This window comes from Phasianus colchicus, chromosome 5, assembly GCF_987193195.1.
Source record: "Phasianus colchicus chromosome 5, bPhaCol1.hap1.1, whole genome shotgun sequence".
In the NCBI taxonomy this organism is placed as follows: domain Eukaryota; kingdom Metazoa; phylum Chordata; class Aves; order Galliformes; family Phasianidae; genus Phasianus; species Phasianus colchicus.
Window position 1 is genome coordinate 61,118,528 of NC_143440.1, and position 20,413 is coordinate 61,138,940.

The following is a 20,413-nucleotide window of genomic DNA, read 5'->3' on the forward strand; positions in this document are numbered from 1 at the left end:
GAGAGCTCAGCTACCATCTGGTATGGTAGCAAATGATGTTTAGCATCCTGGATGCTGCTCATGATAATCCCGAGCTTCCTGGCTGTGGCTTTGTGATGCTTTTCAGGGCTTTTTGATGCATTTTGAAGCCTCGGCTGCTCCCTAACGCCTCTCTCCTCCTGCCGTGTCCATTCCTGGCTCCCGACCTACGAGCTGGCTGTGCAGACCTGTCGTCATCACGCTGCGGCAGGAGGAGCTCACCTTGAGCAGCATCTCCCTTGCCCCGCCCCCTGCCTCTGATTGGGCAGCGGCGGCGCCGCCCCGCCCCCGGGGTCTCCTTGGTCCGCGGTAGCTCTGCCGGCTGCCGTTGGCTGAGCCGCTGTGCGCGGGAGCGAGCGTTGGGAGCCGGCTGCCGGAGGCGCGGCTCTCCTCGCAGAGCGCCGCTCCTGCCGCCTGGGCCGCCCCGCAGGACAGCGCGGCGGCAGCCGGAGCTGTCCGGGCAGCACCGAGAGGGAAGCCGCGGCGCGACGGGAGCGAGTGCTGAGGACAGCTGTGCCGGAGGTGTGCGGGAGAACGGTCCCGGGACGGGGAGAGGGGCTGTGCGGGGCTCCAGGAAGCTGCAGGGAGGCGACGGGGGGGATCTAGCGAGATCTGAGGCTGTAGGCGGCTGCGAGGGGGTGTGGGGGTTCTGGGGAGCTGGATGATCGTTGTGGTCCTTTTCAGCCCCCCTGCCGTTCTGTGGTTCTGGTAAATGCTGTGGAAAGTGAAAGTGGTGTTTGTACACTGTACATTGAAAAAGGGCAATTGATCTAAAGAATTAAGCTGTCACATATCCTTAGAAATAGCTGATGTGGACAGTAAGATTACCATATACATATAGGTAACATATTTTAGAGACATAGTTACCGAATTACGTGACCAATTCTTTCTCCCAAAGCTGCAACAGACTTTAAATGTTCTAAACAATGTGGGTATAGTATTCTGACCTGGGAAACGTACAGTAAGGTTGTTCATTAGGCCAGCAGAAGTGAAGTCCATTGAACAAACTCTCAAGGAGTCGGGGCCTTTACACAAAGCAGAACTGTCTCACTCTGTGGGAACGTTAGGATGCCGTAGGCAGGTTCCAAGATACTGCCCTCTATCCTCCTTCCAAGCTTATGTCTAAGCAAGGACAGGCGGATGATCCGAACAATGACCCAGTGTAAAAGTCACAAATGCTAGGGGTAATGAAGCAGTTAAGAGGTTATGTTTATGTTGTAAAGCAGACATCCAAAATTACGACCAGTTGTTTGTTAAGAAAGCAGTTGTTAGAAGGCAACTGACCAATTAAGATATTTGTGGTTGGGTGGTAAGGATTTGTGTTTTCTTGGTATTGGTATGATTAATGAAGTGTCGTGAAAGAGTGTGAACCTGCAGTACTCAGCCAATGAAGAGCCAGAGAAGACAGAGATTAGGGTCGGGCAGGAGGGGATAAAAGATGTAATGCCGTTTCCTGTGTCCACTCCTGCTTGCAGGAGGCCCACCATTACAAATAAAGATAGATATAAAGATCAGAGATACTGTCCTGGAGAATTATTTGGCTATTTCCAACTATGCTTATAAATATCTTAGAGAAAGCCTATTGCATATTTGTCCAAAGCACTAGACCCTGTATCTCGAGGTTGGCCTGAATGTGTCCAGGTGGTAGCAGCAAGTGTCCTATGGGTAGAAGAGAGTATGTGTGTACACTTTGGGGGTGTAAGGAGTAAATTGTTGAGACTTTGATAGTATGTGTTTGCCCCCCAAAGAGATTGCTCCTCATTTTGAGTCATGATCATTTAAAAAAAAAAAAAAGGAAATTAAGAAAAAAAAAAGGAATGAGGGCAGGAATCCGCTCCTTGAGCTCTTAGAAAAGCATGGTGCCAAATTCTCCCCCATGGAGATGAATTGGGCACAGAATAATTGGCCCAACTTAGAGGGAGTTGTGGATCATATAGATTCCCTCCACAAGCAAACTCGTATGGTGGAGGAAAAGGGAAAATCAATCACTTGTGCAGTTCCAGGAGCTGCTCTTACTGCTGCCGTAGAGATCCACAATGAACAGCACACGGCAGAAACCCAAATTATTCAGTCCTTGCAGGAATTGATTACAAAGACAAATTAGAAAACCTGGTGATCCTTCTCTGCCTTCCGATAGAAACTGGGCATGCGTATGAAGAGACTGAAAGTGGGTATTCTGATGTTTGTATCAAGAAGGTCTCCCTATTCTGCTACAGAACTAGCCAAATCAAGGAAGGATTTTGGTTACACACCTAGGAAATCAGTATGTGTGAAAAGTGCCACTAACAGTGGGAGATCAGATCCTGTTGATTGAAAAGGAATCAGAGGGTTACTGGGGACCACCACTGGCAACCACTGTGCCCTGTGGTCCCTTACTCAAAGAGCTGATTATTGGGATGATTACTCCCCAGGACAACTAGTGTTGATTGATTTGCCCCACACTGGTCCTGTCCCTTTAACCCTCAGGGAGACTCTTAACAAATACATCAGTAAGGCTCAAGATGATCAGAAGGAAATGTACAAAATTAGCTATCTGGATTTCACCTACCTTCTAACTTTGCTTCACTTGGGACCAGGAAGTTTCATGTTTGTTTTGTTTTCTTTTCCAGTTATGCTTCCTCTAACCTTGGTTCCTTTGGAACCGGGAAGTTCTCTCTTGTTTTCCAAATGCTAACGAATGCTGATCCTATTTCTGTGCCTCACATGTTCCCTTCTCGCTCTGTTCCTTTCTCTGGGATCCCCATGGTATCATTAGTCACTGTTTTGGACAGGAATCTTCTTCAGATTAATTTTTGTAATTGCTTATGATGACCTTATCACAGTCACTGGCTGCTCATGGGGCCATGCCCATATTTGCCGTACTGGGCATATGGGACTGAATTCTAATTCTAACAGAGGCTTAACCCTTTCAACCATGGTTAAACACAGTGATTAAATGCATTCAGGAAATGAATGGGGCCAGGATAGCGCTGGCTGATTGCCCCCAACTCTGGAGAGATGCAGGATAAAGAATAAAACTAGGGTGTCAGATTAACAAGTGATCTATGTGCATTGCTACACCCCTGCAGTTTTCCCTATCAGCACTGGGAACAAATCAGCAGTTATTATCTAGTGTATTATCTCAGTGGGAAAGAACTAATATAAAAAGTCCACCAGTTAATTGTAGATGCACTTGCCATAATTCAAATGATGTCTCCCTAGCTCTAAGTTATGGAAGGTAAAAGAAATGCTTTACCCACTGAATTTTGAAAGGTGATTTGGGACAATGCAAACAAATTTCAAAGAGAATTTTAATCTTGGTGACATCTAGTTAATTTTACTTGTGATCCTCTCACTAACTATGCCACAGCTTTTGTCCTAACAATATGCAATGTTTTGGTACATACCATATACCTAATAATTGTGCTGGGACTGAATCACAATGGAGTTGGTTTTTTTTTCCTGCAAAGAAGAAAGAATCCCAAATGCTTGTGGAGAAAGAAGATTCAGGGATTTCCTTTTCTTTCTTTCTAGCAGATCTTGACGCTCTCCTGTTCCTGCCTGTGGGCTGCTTGTCATGCCAGAGTCCTGCAGTCTCCAGAAGCTACCCCACATGGTACCAAAAGAGATCATGGACCTGGATTCAGCCATTCCTCATTCTCCCACTGCATGAGCTCTCATGGAGCAGCATGCTCCTCAAAAGTGGTCATGGTCATTTTGTGCAGTTACACAGTGTTTGTGTACTTATGTAGGAATGGAATGTTGTTTCTGCATTAGAACTAATAACGTGAGTATTTTATGTCGTTGTTTCTGCTCCCATCTTGTGTTGTTTGTCAGTACTAATAGCTCTTCTGTCTCTCCCAAATAGCATGGGTTTGTTCTTTTCTTTTTGGGTTCAGTATCATTTCTTGCCATTATGGAGTGTTTCTCTTCCTTTCCTTTGTTTTCCAGGCTGTTAATTGACTCCTCATTGGAGCTACAATGACCCAAACACAGACTACTATGCACTGACCAAGTGAGATGCAAAAAGAAGAGGTAAGCTCCAAAACAGGCTTCGGGTGAGTGCTGTGTATGACTTGTGGTTTCTAGAATGACACCTAAGTCTTACTAACCCGTGTTGTTTAGTATCTCGTGTGGACGTTTCTTTTCTCCTTCCAGGACTGGAGACTCCAGATGCTATTGCCCTTCCTGATCTCTTTGGTTTGCAGTGTTAGACATGCCCACATGCTTGGAAGGGGTGATTCCTTCATCCTTATTAGAAGATCTTGTCTTGTGTTCAACAGGTGGCATTGGAGAACTGTGGCCCTCTGAGCCGTGTGAGGACAGTACTGAGGCTCTTGGTGGTTACAGCAGGAAACCAGAGCCATAGATGGGTGCCAAGATGCACTCCTTATTTTGTCCGACAAGCTATGTTGACCCCTGAGGCCACTCCCATGCTTGTAGAGGTCCTATATTCATGGCATTGGTTGTCCCTTGTGCTCACTTTGTGTTCACCAGATGTTCTTATTTTACACCATCTTCCCCACCATATACTTACAAGCAAGTGTTCCACTTGGTCTCCATATCTCTCTCTGGCCAGGCAGATGCGGTGTGCCAACAAAACAAAGCATGCAGACCCTGAGAAGAAAAAAAAACAGGAGAGAAGCTGTCCTGGGTGAGACAGGAGAAGTGTCCCTTGAAGGGATGCTCCACTGGCACTGCCTCTCACATCCGCCGCCTGGTTCCTTCTCTCTCCTTGTCTTCTAGGGCTCACAAAGTCCAAACGTACCCTGATGGAGTTCAACTCTAGCTTGATCAACACTCATCACGTCCACAGTAGCTGGCTTAGGCTCCCAATTACCAATGGGATGTCTGCAGCTTCTGTCACTCCTACCAAACATGGGTTTGTTCTTTTCTTTTTGGGTTCAATATCATTTCTTGTCGTTATGCAGTGTTTCTTGTTTCTCTTTTCTAGTGTTTCATGTTGTCAATCTGTGCCTCATTGGAGCTACAGCGACCCAAATGCTGACTGCTCTGCTTTGACCAAGTGAGATGCAAAAAGAAGAGGTAGGCTCCAAAACAGGCTTCCAGTGAGGGCCGTGTATGACTTGGGGTTTCTAGAGTTAACTTCTTCTTTTCCAGTTCTCTTTCGTTTTTTTTTTTTTTTATTTCCCCCCCTTTTTCTAATTTATTTTCATTTTCTAATTCGCTTTCTAATTGTAATGCTTTCCTTTTCTCTGATTCCTTTTCCAGTTCCTTTTATTTTTTTCATTGCTGTTTCTGAATAATTTTCTAATTTGTTTTTTCCCTTTCTTTTCCTTTTTACCTTTTTCTTTTTTCTCCTTTTCATTTTCTAATTCTTTTATATCCTTTTCTACTTCCTTTTATTTTTCTTTCTAATTTATTTTCTCAAGTCTTTTTCCAATTCTTTTTTGTTTTGAATTCTTTTTCTATTCCTCTAATTCTTTCTTTTGCTAATTCTGTTTCCAATTCTGTTTCCGTTTCCAATTTTCTTTCTTTTTCTTCATTATGTTCCTTTTCTTTGTCATATTCCTTTCCATATTTTTTTCTTCATCATATTACAATTCCCATTCCAATTCTCATTCCATTTCTTTTTCCTTTACCAATTATTTTTCCATTCCTTTTTCTAAATCTCTCTTTTTCTCTTTCTAAATCTGTTTTTTCTTTCCTGTTTCTAATCTATTTTGTTTTTCTATTTTTTTTTCTAATTCTTTTCCTATTTCTTTTTCCTGTTGCAAGTCTTTTTCCTTTTTCTATTTCCTTTTTTTCTTTTTTGAATCCCAGTTCTTTTTCTAATTGTAGTTCTTGCGTTCTCTTTTTCTGGATAATTTTCCATTTTTTTCCTATTTCTTTGTCTAATTCTAATTATTTGTCTATTTTTTTTTCCTAAATTTCCTTCTTTTCATTGTTTTTCTTTTTCCAATTCCTTTTCGTTTCCTTTTACCACTTCTCATTCTAACTTTAATTCTTCGTTTTCTTTTTATAATACTTTGTTTTTTTCTAATACTTGTTTCATTTTCTTTTTTCCTTTTCTAATGACTTCTCAAATTCTTTTTCTAATTCTTATTCTACTCCTTGTTTTTTTCTTTCTCTAATTATTTTTCCAACTCTTTTTTTTTCTTTTTTCTATTTCATTTTTTTCTAACTCCAACTCTTTTTCTAATTGTAGTTCTTTTTCTTTTCCCCATTCCAAATCTTTTCCCCAATCCACATCCTTTTCATTTTCTCTATTTCAGTTTTTTTCTTTTACATTTTCTAATTCTTTTCTGATTCTTTTTTTAAATTTGTTTTCGTTTTTTCTGTCCTTTTCCTGAATCAGTTTCTTTTCTTTTTCTGATTCTAAATCTTTTTCTACTTCTCATTGTAATTCTTGATATTTTTCTATATTTTTTTCTTTATATTTTTCCTTTTTCTAATTCATTTTATTTTTCTCAATCTTTTTCTAATTATTTTTGTTTCCAGGTTTTTCTTTTTGCATTTTCAGTTTTTGCAGTTCTTTTTCCTTTTCCAATTATCATTCTAATTCTTTTTCTTTATCCATTGGTTTTTCTTTTTCTAATTCCTTTTCATATTCTTTCTCTTGCTCTAGTGCTTTTGTTTCCTTTCTCTTCTTTTTCATTTTCCAATTCTTTTTTCAGTTTTGATTCCATTTCCAGTTCTGTTTCCAATTCTTCATCTATTTTATTTTCCATTTATTTTCTCTGTTCTTTTTTGTCCAATTCCTTTTCTTTTCATTTTCTTTTTCATATTCTTGTTTTTCTCTCTAATTCTATTTTTTCTAATTCTTTTCTTTTTTTTATTCTTTTATTTTTCATAGTTCTATTTTTATCTTTTTCTAGACTTTTTCTCACTCGTTTTCCAATGGTTTTTTTATTTTTTCACTCTTTTTTCATTTTCTAATTCTAGTTCTTTTTCCAATTCTTTTTCTAATATATTTTTTACTTTTTTTCTCATTTCCCAATTCTTTTTCCATTTTTTTCTTTTTCCAGTTCTAATCCTAATTCTTCTTCATTTTTCTTTTTCTAATTATTTTTCTCTTTCATTTTCTAATTCTAATTATTTTCTTTTTCTGTTTCTAATTCTAATAATTTTTATAATTAGAATTCTCTTTTCCTTTTTCTTGTTTCTTTTCTATTTCTTACTCTTTCTAATTCTTTTTCATTCTTTTACTTTTTATCTTTTTCTAATTCTTAATTGTTTTCCTTAATTAGTTTTCTTTTCCTTTATCTTTTTGTAATTCTAATTTCAGTTCTTTTTTTCCTAATTCCAGTTTTTTCCACAGCCTTTCCCAATTCTTCTTCTAGTTTATTTCCAATTCGTTTTCTATTTATTTTCCTAATTCCAATTATTTTGTCTTTTTCCTATTCCTGTTCTAATTCTTTTTTTTTTCTAATAATTTTTCTTTTTATAATTCTAATTATTTCCTTTTCTATTTCCTCTTATTATTCTTTTTCTATTTCTTTTTCTACATCTTTTTTTTTTTACTCTCTCCTTTTCCCTTTTTTCTTTTTCTTTTCCCCTTATTTTCTTTTCTTTCTTTTTTTCTTAATTTTCGTCTTTTGTGAACCTGAAGTACTCAGGCAATGAGAAACCAGGGGAGGAGAAGGTAAGAGTCAGGTAATAGGGCATGAACAATGTCCTACTGATTCAGATTTCATTATTTGTGAAGAAAATACTACCAGTCTACAAGGGACTTATCCAGTTGGGTTGCATTGCCAGAATTCCAAACCCAAATAAACCGAAGGATGCCCAATTTTGTGGGTTTTCACTTGGTTAACTTGTATTGTCTGTGCAAATTCATGGTATCTTTGTACAGGTTTGTGGGTCTTCACTGGGCTTTGCAGAAGTCCGCCCTGGTTCACTGAAGACTTTACAGGATCACTGGTCTTCACTGAGGTTCCATGAAGTTCACATGGTTTTGTAAAATTTTGCACGGCTTCACTTCTGTTCACACTAGTTCACATATCTTCACTTTGGTTCAGTCAAGTCTGCACAATTTTGCTGGTCTTTGCTGCCTTAAAATTTTACTTCTTTACTTAGTCCCTGACAGTTTGCAGGTGGAATCTCAATTTCTGAGTCATCTAGTGCTGCTGCCACTTCCCCCACCTTTCCAGGGTATGTGCCTGCAATTAAAATATCTACACATGGATACAATTTCACATTCTAAGGCAGTGAAACTTTCTGTCAAAGTTCAGTGAGGTGGCTTGAGCAATAGTGGGAGTCTGCTGAAGGTATATAGTATCCCCTCCTGCATGAAAGCAGAGTTTCTTTATCCTCTTCCTGCAAGGAAACTGTAAAGAACATGTTTTTTACATTGAAAACTGCCATCTGAATAGGCTCCAAAGCCCATTTCACCTCATACTCCAGCCCCAAACCATCAGTATTTCACGCCAAACTCCAGGTTCAAGTCCTTGCTAATTCACCCCAAATTGAGCTCCCAAAGCCTCATTATTTCATCCCAAGTATCAGCCCCAAATCCTTACTATTTTCCCCCAAACTCTACTCCCAAACCCTACCTATTTCACCCCGAACATCAGCCCCAACACCCCAATGTCACCCCCCAAGGATGCTCCAGCATCACTCCCCCAGCGTAATTCCTTAATATCACCCCCCTGTCATCCCAACACCACCCACCAGCATCAACCCAACAATGTCACCCCCCAACATCACCACACTATCAACCCTCAGTGTCACTCCAACATTGTCATCCCCCAGTGTCACCCCAACGCTCTCACCCCACCATCAGTCATTCATGTTAAATCCCAGTGGTACTCCAACATCACCCCCCAATGATGTCACCCCAGTGCTACTTGCTGATGTCAACCCTATTGATATCCCAACATCACTCCACCACAACCACAGTGTCACTTCCTCCAGTGTCGCTCTCTGAAATGTTAGATAATTCCATTAAGTGGGAAGCAGAATCTCCCTAAGCAGGTGTGCTATTACTATCTGACCCTTGAGAGATGGCAAGTCACCGAAGAGGAGAGAGAAGGAACATGCCAGCGGTAGATTCGATTGGCAGCACCAGCACGGCATCCCCCACTTCAAAGTGCACTTCCGTGCTTTCTCCTGCTTTCATTCTCCCCAGGGTCTGTAGGGTTTGTTCCGCTTGCATGCTGTACCCATGCGGCCAGTGTGTGATACAGAGCCCAAGTGGAACATCAACTTGCAAAACAAGTCTTTGCAAGAACAAGACCAAATACCAAGGATAGCACTCTCCACAAAACATTTGCAGCCACAGCCACAAATATCAACTCCCTTAAAACTGCCAAAATACCTTATTCAATTCCAGGATCATTCTTCAGTCAGGGGCCTTTAGATCCCCAACAACATCACCACCCAGCATTCACTCCCTGATGTCACTCCCTCCAGAAAAGCCCCAACATCACCCTTGTCACTAGAATGACACACCAGAAACATTCTCCAGTATCCCCAATGTCAGCCCCCAGTAATACTACAACATCACCCCAGTGTCACCCCCCTGTTGAACCCCCCCCCAGCAATAACCCAACCTCATCCCCCCAACATTACTCCCTAATATCACCCCACTGTCACAGCAGTGCCACCCCAGTGTCATTCCTTGTATCACCCCAACAACGTTCCCCCAGTATCACCCCCTGATGTCACCTCCAGTCATACTCATTACCTCTCAATGTCATTCCCCAAAATAAACCCAGTGTCACCCCAACAATTTCACCCCAGTAATGTCTCCCCCAACATCACTCTTAACATCACCCCAGCGTCACCCCCACATCCCCCCAAAACATCACTCCTTGATGTTAAACCCTAGTAATATCCCAACATCAACCCACAACTTCATTCCCCGACATCAACCCAACATCACTTCCTCCAGTGATACCCCAACATCACCCCCAGTGTCACCCCCTAATATCATCCCTGTATCATCCCAATTTCACTCCAGTGTCACCCCCCCAGCTTCACTTCCTGATGTCAATCCCAGCCACACCCCACCAGCACTCCCCAGTATCACTTCCAAACATCACCGCAGCGTCACTCCCTGTTGAAACCCCTCTTAGGGTAGGGATAGCCCAATATCCTTCCTAGTAATGTCACCCCAACAATGTCACTCCTTGATGTTACCCCAAGTGATACCCCAACATCACCACCCAACGTCTCTCCCTTGTCACCCCAACAACATCACCCCAACGTCATTTCCTGATTCCTCCCTCACTTCCCTCCCAGCATCACCTCAATAATGTCACCCCCCCCAACAACGTCACTCCTTCATCTCATCCCCCAGAGATACTCTAACATCACCCTACAGCATCACTGCACAACCTCAACCCAGTTTCACCCCAGTGTCACACCAGTGTGCCCCCACCAGTGTCACCCCAATATCACTCCCTTATGTCACCCCCCAGTGAAACTCCAACACCATCCTAGTCTTATCGGAATGTAACCTCCCAGCTTCACTCCAACAATACTACTCAAAAAAACCCCCACATCACCCCCACCAATAATTATCTCCTGTAATGCTACAACGTGATGGAAAATGCAACAACAATAGCAAAAAAGCAAGTCCTAGGTTGCAATAAGTGAGAACTTGCTTAAACACAGCAGCTGTAAACACAAAAACAAGGAACAAAATCTGCTTAACTTTAGAAGACCTCAAGCAAGCAGGGACCTCCAGCAAAAGCTGCTCATTCCTGCTGACAACACTTAAATGAGGCCTGGGAGGGGGTGGAGCCAGGATCCACCCCTTTCATCACTCAGGTGCGTTTCGTGCACCTGAGCTCCTCTGGTTTGTCCCTTCTCAATTATTGTTTCAAGCCACAATTTAGGGTTTCCACTACATTCCCCCCAACAATATCACTCCAACATCACTCCCTGATGTCCCCCCCATGATATTCCAACATCACCCCTCAGCATCACCCCCCCACATCATCCTAGCCCAATGTCACCCCAGTGTCACCCCAGTGTCACCAGCAGAGTCACCAATTTTAGAGTCAGGCAATTTTACCAATTGCCTTTGAGGACAGACTTGAATCAAAATATGCGTGCCATTGTTGCTCATCCACTGATAAAACTCCCCTTGCCAGACAGGCAGATCCAATCACCAGCTTGTTACTAGTCTTTTTTTTTTTGCTTCAGGCCTTATGGGAACAGTTAGGTCACAGCCAGAAGCAGTGATTGAGCACCTGATGAAGGGTGTAGCCAGCCCTGTGAGCACAGGTGGAAGCAATTCACCTATGGGACCGGATAGGGCTGACCTTGGCTCCACCCCCTCCCTGACCACATTTAAGGGCTGGGAACAGTAAGGGCAGCATCTCTACCTGGGGGTTGTCTCCTTGGGAGTGAGTGCAGACCTTTGGAAAGTGGTGAGTGATTCATGCATTATTTGTTGCTGCCGTGCCTTGTTACTGATGTTGCTGCCGTGCCTTGTTACTGATGTTGCTGCCGTGCCTTGTTACTGATGTTGCTGCCGTGCCTTGTTACTGATGTTGCTGCCGTGCCTTGTTACTGATGTTGCTGCCGTGCCTTGTTACTGATGTTGCTGCCGTGCCTTGTTACTGATGTTGCTGCCGTGCCTTGTTACTGATGTTGCTGCCGTGCCTTGTTACTGATGTTGCTGCCGTGCCTTGTTACTGATGTTGCTGCCGTGCCTTGTTACTGATGTTGCTGCCGTGCCTTGTTACTGATGTTGCTGCCGTGCCTTGTTACTGATGTTGCTGCCGTGCCTTGTTACTGATGTTGCTGCCGTGCCTTGTTACTGATGTTGCTGCCGTGCCTTGTTACTGATGTTGCTGCCGTGCCTTGTTACTGATGTTGCTGCCGTGCCTTGTTACTGATGTTGCTGCCGTGCCTTGTTACTGATGTTGCTGCCGTGCCTTGTTACTGATGTTGCTGCCGTGCCTTGTTACTGATGTTGCTGCCGTGCCTTGACCGCTTTCAAGGGGTGGAAACCATAAGGGCAGCATCTCTCCATGGAGACTGCTTCTTCTGGGGTGTGGGGTGATTGTTTTTGGAATAGGGTAACTGATTCTGTCTTCTTTGTTGGATTGTAATCTCCCTTTCTGGGGGATTCCTGACCACACTTAAGGTCTGGCAGCAGGATGAGCAGCTATTGTACCTGGTGAATGTTTCCTTTAGAGCATGGTGTGAACCCTTAGAACAGAGTGAGTCATTCTTTATTTCAGGGTTGCAATCTCTCCTTTTTTTGGCAGATCTCGCCCCCACTTAAGGGCTGACAGCCTTAAACGTGGTATCTATCTTTGAAGACTGTCTCCTTGGGAGCGTGGGGTGAGGTCTGGTCCTTGAGAAAGGGCGAGTGATTCCTTATTATTTCAGGGCTGTGTTTTTTCCCATTTTGGGGGCATCCTGACCACATTTAAGTGCTGGCACCTGTAAGGACAGCATTTATCTCTGTAGGCTGTCTCCTGTGGAGCATGGGCAAGTGTTGGTTCTTGGGAAGGGGGTAAGTGGTTTCTTTATTTCAGGGCTGTAATCTCTCTCTCTCTTTTTTTTTTTTTCCTCTAGTATCCTGACCACATTTTAAGGGGTGGAAGCCACAAGGGCAGCATCTCTACCTAGAGACTGCTTCCTTGGCAGTGTGGGCTGAGTGTTCATCCTTGGAATGGGGTAACTTATTCTTTTTTTTTATTTCAGGGCTGTGATATCCCCTTCTGGGCGTATCCTGACTACATTTAAGGCCTGGCAGCCATAGGTGCAGCATCCTGGCGGCAGCTTCCCTGGGAGAGTGGGGTGAGTATTTGGAACGGGGCATGTAATTCCTTCTTTATTTCAGGGCTGTGAGCTCCACCTTTTTGGGGGGATCCCAAACTGGATTAGAGCAGCTGTATTTGCATGTTTGTCATCACAATGCCCTTTTTTCTTCTCTAAGGGAGATGAGGGTGTTATCTCCCTTTCTCTGATATGGTGATTGAAGGACTGACACATGTTTCTTTCTTTCATTGCTCCCTCATTTCTGGAATGCTTCAATCAGCCTCAGGATAATGCTGGTTAGCTGACTGAGCATTGCTGTTGTGGGAATGCCCAGAGCTAACATCCTTTTCCATAAAAAGGTTCTTCATTCTCCAGGTCTTTTAAGCAAATCTTTCTGAGCTTGTTATCTTCTGGTTCCATCTCTGTTCACCATTTCATGGTTCTTACAGCATGATCTCCAATCTGGGGCTCCAAACATGGTTTGTGTGCACCTCTATCATCCTATTTCATGACTGTAGTTAAGAGTGTTATGCACTGCTTCCAAGCATACAAAGTTGTTTAAAGGCATTCTGTGCACCCTTACATGTAATAAATCAGCTGATCTCATTTTTTTTTTTTTTTTTTTTTTTTTTTTTTTTTAATTTTTTTTAGCTTGATGGGGTTTAGAGATTGCTGGAGTTTGTCTCATCAGGGGTGTAAGCACTCTGAGATCTACTGAGCAGGTAACAGAGCATTCCAAGCCCCGTGTTTGTGCACTAGCTTGTATGCAGGCAGGTTTCTAATGGCTGTGGGAAGCTCACTTAGGGATCAAATGGGTTGCAGGCGGCTCACCTTTCTCCATGGGGTCTATTCTCCCAGCCTGCTGCACTACACGGCTGATGATAGAGTGAGGTGCTTCGGCCAGGACCTGAAGAACACTCCCAGAACGTAGTGGCCATCTGCTTCATCCTCACTGAGCATAATATGGTCTGCACCACTCAAGCATAGTGATAACAGGTATTCTGTTCCTATTTTGTCTGGTTCTCTCCCATATCTCCCTTACAAATTTGTCAATGGTAATGGATCCCAAGGCATTGTTCTCAGAGCACATTGTGATTGACCACCTTGGGATCCTATAGTCCTTTCTGTTTGAACAGCAGATCTGACTTCATCTTTATAGAAGGCCAAGGATTGTCCTCTTTTGGACCACTGTACTCAGCATCACCCCAGATATCTCCATCCTAATTGTCTGGAGATCCTATTAGTTTCCTAATCTCTATGACACCCAAACCCCCATCCCTCTTCCTTCCATCCCCTGTCCCCCATTCAATAGCTCTACAGCTCTGGTTCCCAACAGTGTGATGAAGTGAGGTCCCTGGTCTGCTGAATACTGGGACTGGTCCAGAGAGTCTCTGTGATACAGCTAGATCAGGTTGCCCAGAACCTGGCCCAGCTTCACCTTGGAAGGGACAAGGCATCCATCATGTGTCTGAGTAAGCTGTTCCACTGTGTCACCACCCTCGCAAGATTTTCTTTATATCTAACCTAATTTTTTTCTCATTCTTCCCTTTAGGTATTGAAAGGCTGTTACCAGGTCACCTCAGAGCCTTCACTTCTCCAGGCTGAACAGCCCCAATTTTCTCTCTTCATAGGAAAGGCATTCCATCCCTCGGTTCATATTTGTGGCCATTCTCTGGATGTACTCCAACAGCTCTATGTCTGTGTCCTACACTGCAGCCATCCAAATCCAGACACAGCGCTCCAGGTGAGGCCTCACCAGCGTAGGGCAGAGGGGCAGGATCATCTCCCTTTGCCTACTGACCACGCATCTTCGGGTGGAACCCAGCATACAGTTGGCTTTCTGGGCTGGGAAGGTACATTGCTGAGTGCCCACTACTCAGCCTGTTGAGGTCTCTCTGGATGGTGTCCCATCCCTCTGGTGTGTCACTGCACCCCACAGCTCGGTGTCATTAGGGTGCACTTGACCCCCACTGTCAATGTCACTGATGAAGAGGCAATCCCAGATGTTTATACAAACTCGGCAAAGAACCGCTTGAGAGCAGCCCTGAAGAGAAGGACGTGTGGATCCCAGTGGATAAGAAGCTGGACATGAGCTAGCAGTGTGCACTTGCATCCTGGAAAGACAACTATATCCTGGGCTGCATTAAAAGAAGAACAGCCAGCAGAGAGAGGGAGGTGATTTTTTTTTTTTTTTTTTTTTTTTTTTTTTTTTTTTCCCCCCTCTACTCGGCTCTCATGAGGCACCATCTGCTTAACTGCGTCCAGGCCTGGAGCCCCCAGCACAGGAAGGACTTGGAACTCTCAGAGTGGGTCCAGAGGAGGGCACTAAGATGATCAGAGGCCTGGAGCACCTCTCCTATGAGGAAAGGTTGAGGGAACTGGGCTTGTTTAGACTGGAGAAGAGAAGGCTCTGGAGAGACCTCATTGTGGCCTTCCAGTACTTGAGGGAGTGGATAAACAGGAGGGGAAACAGCTGTTTATGAGGGTGGATCAGGATAGGACAAGGGGGAGTAGTTTTAAACTAAGACAGGAGAGGTTTAGGTTGGATATTAGGAGGAAGTTTTTCACTCAGGGTGGTGATGCACTGGAACACGTGCCTTGGAGTCACTTCCAGGAGGATCTGCTCTGCGATCATTCACAGCACAGAGGTGAGACTGACATGTTGATAGTTCCCAGGGTCATCCTTTTTATCCGTAATAACAGGTGTGCTGTTGCCTTTTTTCTACTCACCAGGGATTTCACCTGACTGCCACAACTTCTCAAATACCGTTGAGAATGGCTTGTTGACTGCATCAGCGAATACCGTCGTGACTCTGGGATGCATTTCATTGGGACCCATAGACTCCTGGATGTTCAGGTTCCTCAGGTGATCCCAAACCCTATCTTGACTCTCAGTGTGGGGCAGGGAGGTTGTTGGTGGGGGTGGCATTGCTTTCTCAATCCCCACCTGCACAGCCAAAGGTGAGGGCTGTATATAATGAGCAGTTAACAGAGGAGATGGAAGCAAAACTGTTGTTGGGTATTTGAGCCTTTTCTTGTGTGTTGTTCTCAGCTACTGTGCTGCTGGTGAGCAGCATCATGCACAGAGTGCAGCCCCCCAATGTATGCAGGGTAGTGCTTTCGTTACTGTGCAGCATTACTGGGAGCTGTGGTTCTCCCAGGTACTGTAACGTCTGCATGGAGAGATGTGTGAATCTTCATGAGAACAGCTAGAAACGGAAAGCTGGATTTCCTGGAATGCCCCGGAATCCCACTTTGCTGACTGGTAATTGTCTGCCCAGCAGGTAAGGGCAGCGTATGCACACCAATGTTTACCCATTATGTAGCGTGGTACAACGTAGCACTCCTGGAGCTCTTTATTGCATTTTAGGGTACCCCAAAGGCTGCCTGTCCTTTTCTTCCCACATTCTATTTGTCTCTGGCCTTTCACTGCAGTGTTCTCCTTCTCTTTACCCTAGACATTCTCTACTGCGTTTTCTTGCTGTCCTGTTTTGGTGTTCTGTGCCCCATTGTCTTGGCCATTGTACTTAGCTTTCTTTGCTGCATTCTCTTCAGCGTTTGGTTTTGGTGTTTCTTGCCATGTTCCCTTGGCCTCGTGTTTTGGCATTTCTTGCCATGTTCTCTTGGCCGTTGTCCTCAGCATTTCCTGCCATCTCATAGCCGTTGCCTGGGTGTTCCCTGTGGCATTCTCCTTGGCCTCCTGTTTTGGCCTACCCAGCCACCTTATCTTGGCCTTCTGCATGGGCTTTCTTTGCCATGTTCTCTCTGGCCACTTGTTCTGGAGTTCCCTGCCACATCCTCTTGGCTTCCTGTTTTGGCACTTCCTGCCATGTTCTCTTAGCCCTTGCCTAGGCATTTACTGCTGTGTTCTCTTAGCCTTCTGTTTTGGTATTTCTTGCCATGTTCTCTTGGCCGTTGTCCTCGGCACTTCCTGCCATCTCATAGCCCTTGCCTGGGCGTTCCCTGTGATGTCCTCCTCGGTGTCCTGTTTTGGCGTTCCCTTCCCTGTGGCATTCTCCTTGGCCTCCTGTTTTGGCCTACCCAGCCACCTTCTCTTGGCCTTCTGTATTGGCTTCCTTTGCCATGTTCTCTTTGGCCGCTTGTTCTGGCGTTCCCTGCCACGTCCTCTTGGCCTCCTGTTTTGGCATTTCTTGCCATGTTCTCTTAGCTCTTGCCTAGGCATTTCTTGCCATGTTCTCTTGGCCTTCTGTTTTGGTGTTTCTTGCTGTGTTTTCTCGGCCTTTGCTGTTGGCCTTCCCTGCTGTGCTCTCCTTGCCCTCACCATAGCTTTTCACTGGGTATTTTCCTTGCTTTTGCCCTTCCCTTAGCCTTAGCTGTTTGCTTTGCCTTTACCTCAGATTTCCCTTTGCTTGTCCTGGGAGTTTGGCACGCCTTTGCCTTTGGTTCTCTGGGATTGGCTGGGAGGCAGCGTTAATTTTGATCTTGACCTGAACCCCGAGCTTAATGGGAACTCTAATGATAATTACATTAACCTGCAATGCATCTGTAAACCTAACCCTTAGCCTGATGTAAAAAAAAAAAAAATGTCTCTAACCCGAAATGCAGCAATAAAAATAACACCCCTTGTTTTCTGTCAAATTAACCTTCATCCCAATCGTAGTGCAGAAAAGAAGTTGTAGTTAGTTTAACAATTCAAGCCAACAAATAGCATTAATTTTATCCCTAATGCTCCTTTGTGACATCATTAGAGCAGTGTGCACAGGGTGCAGCCCCCGCATATGTGGGGCAGTGCCTTCATTACTGTATTGTGTCCAACAGGTGGCAGCGGAGAGCTGTGGCGCTCCTGAGCGCCGTAAAAACTGCACAGAGTGATCTGTGGCTCTTCATGAGAACAGCCAGGAACAGAAATCTGCATTTCCTGCGATGCCCGGGAAGCCAACTTTGCTGACGGTAATAATCTGCCCAAGAGGTAAGGGCAATGTTTACCCATTACTTAGTAAGACACAAGGTAGGGTACCCGGAGTTCATTTCTGCATTTCAGCGTGCCTTACAGGCTGTCTGTTCTCTTCCTTCTGCGTTCCCCTTGCCTCTCCTCTGTGCCTAGTTATTTCCTGCAGCATTCTCTTTGGTCTCTGTTCTGATGTCTGTGGTGGCATTCTCTTGTGCCTTGCCCAGTGTTTTGGCGTTCCTGGTGGTGTTTTCTTGGGCCGTGCCCTCCATTTTGGCGTTCCGTGCGGTGTTTTCTTGGGCCCTGCCCTCCATTTTGGCATTCCGTGCGGTGTTTTCTTGGGCCTTGCCCTCCGTTTTGGCGTTCCCTGCATTGTTCTCTTGAGCCTTGCCCTCCGTTTTGGCGTTCCCTGCATTGTTCTCTTGGGCCCTGCCCTCCGTTTTGGCATTGCCTGTGGCATTATCTTGGCTTTTGCCCTCTGTTTTGGTGTTCTGTGCAATGGTCTCATCAGTCTTGTGCTGTTTTGGTGTTCCTTGCGGCATTCTCTTTGATCTTGTCCTTCATTTTGGCATTCCCGAGGCTGTCCCTTGAGGCCCGGCCTCTGGCGAGGCCTTCCCTTTGTTGTTCTCCATGACTTTGCCTTGTCTTTGATGTTGCCTTCCCTTGGGTGCTGTCTATACCTTTGCCTTCTGTTTTGGCGTTCCCTTCCCTGTGGCATTCTCCTTGGCCTCCTGTTTTGGCCTACCTAGCCACCTTCTCTTGGCCTCATGCATTGGCTTCCTTTGCCATGTTCTCTTTGGCTGCTTGTTCTGGCGTTCCCTGCCACGTCCTCTCGGCCTCCTGTTTTGGCACGTCCTGCCGTGTGCTCTTAGCCCTCACCTAGGCATTTCTTGCTATGTTCTGTTGGCCTTTGCCGTTGGCCTTCCCTGCTGTGCTCTCCTTGCCTTTGCCCTCACCATAGCCTTTCATTGGGCATTCTCCTTGCTTTCGCCCTTCCCTTAGCCTTTGCTGTTTGCTTTGCCTTTACCTCAGATTTCCCTTTGCTTGTCCTGGGAGTTTGGCACGCCTTTGCCTTTGGTTCTCTGGGATTGGCTGGGAGGCAGCGTTAATTTTGATCTTGACCTGAACCCCTAGCTTAATGGGAACTCTAATGATAATTACATTAACCTGCAATGCATCTGTAAACCTAACCCTTAGCCTGATGTAAAAAAAAATGTCTCTAACCCGAAATGCAGCAATAAAAATAACACCCCTTGTTTTCTGTCAAATTAACTTTCATCCCAATCGTAGTGCAGAAAAGCAATTGTTAAACTAATAAACTAACTGTGACTTCATACCAACAAATAGCATTAATTTTATCCCTAATGCTCCTTTGTGACATCATTAGAGCAGTGTGCACAGGGTGCAGCCCCCGCATATGTGGGGCAGTGCCTTCATTACTGTATTGTGTCCAACAGGTGGCAGCGGAGAGCTGTGGCGCTCCTGAGTGTCGTAAAAACTGCACAGAGTGATCTGTGGCTCTTCATGAGAACAGCCAGGAACAGAAATCCGCTTTTCCTGGGATGCCCTGGAAGCCGACTTTGCTGACTGGTAATTGTCTGCCCAGCAGGTAAGGGCAGCGTATGCACACCAATGTTTACCCATTATGTAGCGTGGTACAACGTAGCACTCCTGGAGCTCTTTATTGCATTTTAGGGTACCCCAAAGGCTGCCTGTCCTTTTCTTCCCACATTCTATTTGTCTCTGGCCTTTCACTGCAGTGTTCTCCTTCTCTTTACCCTAGACATTCTCTACTGCGTTTTCTTGCTGTCCTGTTTTGGTGTTCTGTGCCCCATTGTCTTGGCCATTGTACTTAGCTTTCTTTGCTGCATTCTCTTCAGCGTTTGGTTTTGGTGTTTCTTGCCATGTTCCCTTGGCCTCGTGTTTTGGCATTTCTTGCCATGTTCTCTTGGCCGTTGTCCTCAGCATTTCCTGCCATCTCATAGCCGTTGCCTGGGCGTTCCCTGTGGCATTCTCCTTGGCCTCCTGTTTTGGCCTACCCAGCCACCTTATCTTGGCCTTCTGCATGGGCTTTCTTTGCCATGTTCTCTCTGGCCACTTGTTCTGGAGTTCCCTGCCACATCCTCTTGGCTTCCTGTTTTGGCACTTCCTGCCATGTTCTCTTAGCCCTTGCCTAGGCATTTACTGCTGTGTTCTCTTAGCCTTCTGTTTTGGTATTTCTTGCCATGTTCTCTTGGCCGTTGTCCTCGGCACTTCCTGCCATCTCATAGCCCTTGCCTGGGCGTTCCCTGTGATGTCCTCCTCGGTGTCCTGTTTTGGCGTTCCCTTCCCTGTGGCATTCTCCTTGGCCTCCTGTTTTGGCCTACCCAGCCACCTTCTCTTGGCCTTCTGTATTGGCTTCCTTTGCCATGTTCTCTTTGGCCGCTTGTTCTGGCGTTCCCTGCCACGTCCTCTTGGCCTCCTGTTTTGGCATTTCTTGCCATGTTCTCTTAGCTCTTGCCTAGGCATTTCTTGCCATGTTCTCTTGGCCTTCTGTTTTGGTGTTTCTTGCTGTGTTTTCTCGGCCTTTGCTGTTGGCCTTCCCTGCTGTGCTCTCCTTGCCCTCACCATAGCTTTTCACTGGGTATTTTCCTTGCTTTTGCCCTTCCCTTAGCCTTAGCTGTTTGCTTTGCCTTTACCTCAGATTTCCCTTTGCTTGTCCTGGGAGTTTGGCACGCCTTTGCCTTTGGTTCTCTGGGATTGGCTGGGAGGCAGCGTTAATTTTGATCTTGACCTGAACCCCGAGCTTAATGGGAACTCTAATGATAATTACATTAACCT

At 45.0% G+C, this 20,413-nt stretch overlaps 2 long non-coding RNA genes across 4 annotated transcripts; both read left to right on the forward strand.

Moving 5' to 3' along the window:
* The first annotated feature begins 372 nt into the window (after positions 1 to 372).
* LOC149917993 (uncharacterized) lies at positions 373 to 8,287 on the forward strand. Of its 2 annotated transcripts, none has more exons than XR_016467217.1 (4): positions 373 to 540; positions 3,535 to 4,032; positions 4,577 to 5,043; positions 7,814 to 8,287. It is a non-coding gene; the product is annotated as an uncharacterized LOC149917993 (long non-coding RNA). The 2 variants fall into 2 exon arrangements; XR_016467218.1 differs by having other exon boundaries at positions 4,952 to 5,043.
* Positions 8,288 to 12,635: 4,348 nt separating this feature from the next.
* Positions 12,636 to 15,665, forward strand: LOC149917994 (uncharacterized). 2 transcript variants are annotated; one of them, XR_016467396.1, is made up of 5 exons: positions 12,636 to 12,723; positions 13,336 to 13,406; positions 13,507 to 13,680; positions 14,237 to 14,859; positions 15,418 to 15,665. It is a non-coding gene; the product is annotated as an uncharacterized LOC149917994 (long non-coding RNA). The 2 variants fall into 2 exon arrangements; XR_016467397.1 differs by having other exon boundaries at positions 14,316 to 14,859.
* The last annotated feature ends 4,748 nt before the right edge of the window (positions 15,666 to 20,413 follow it).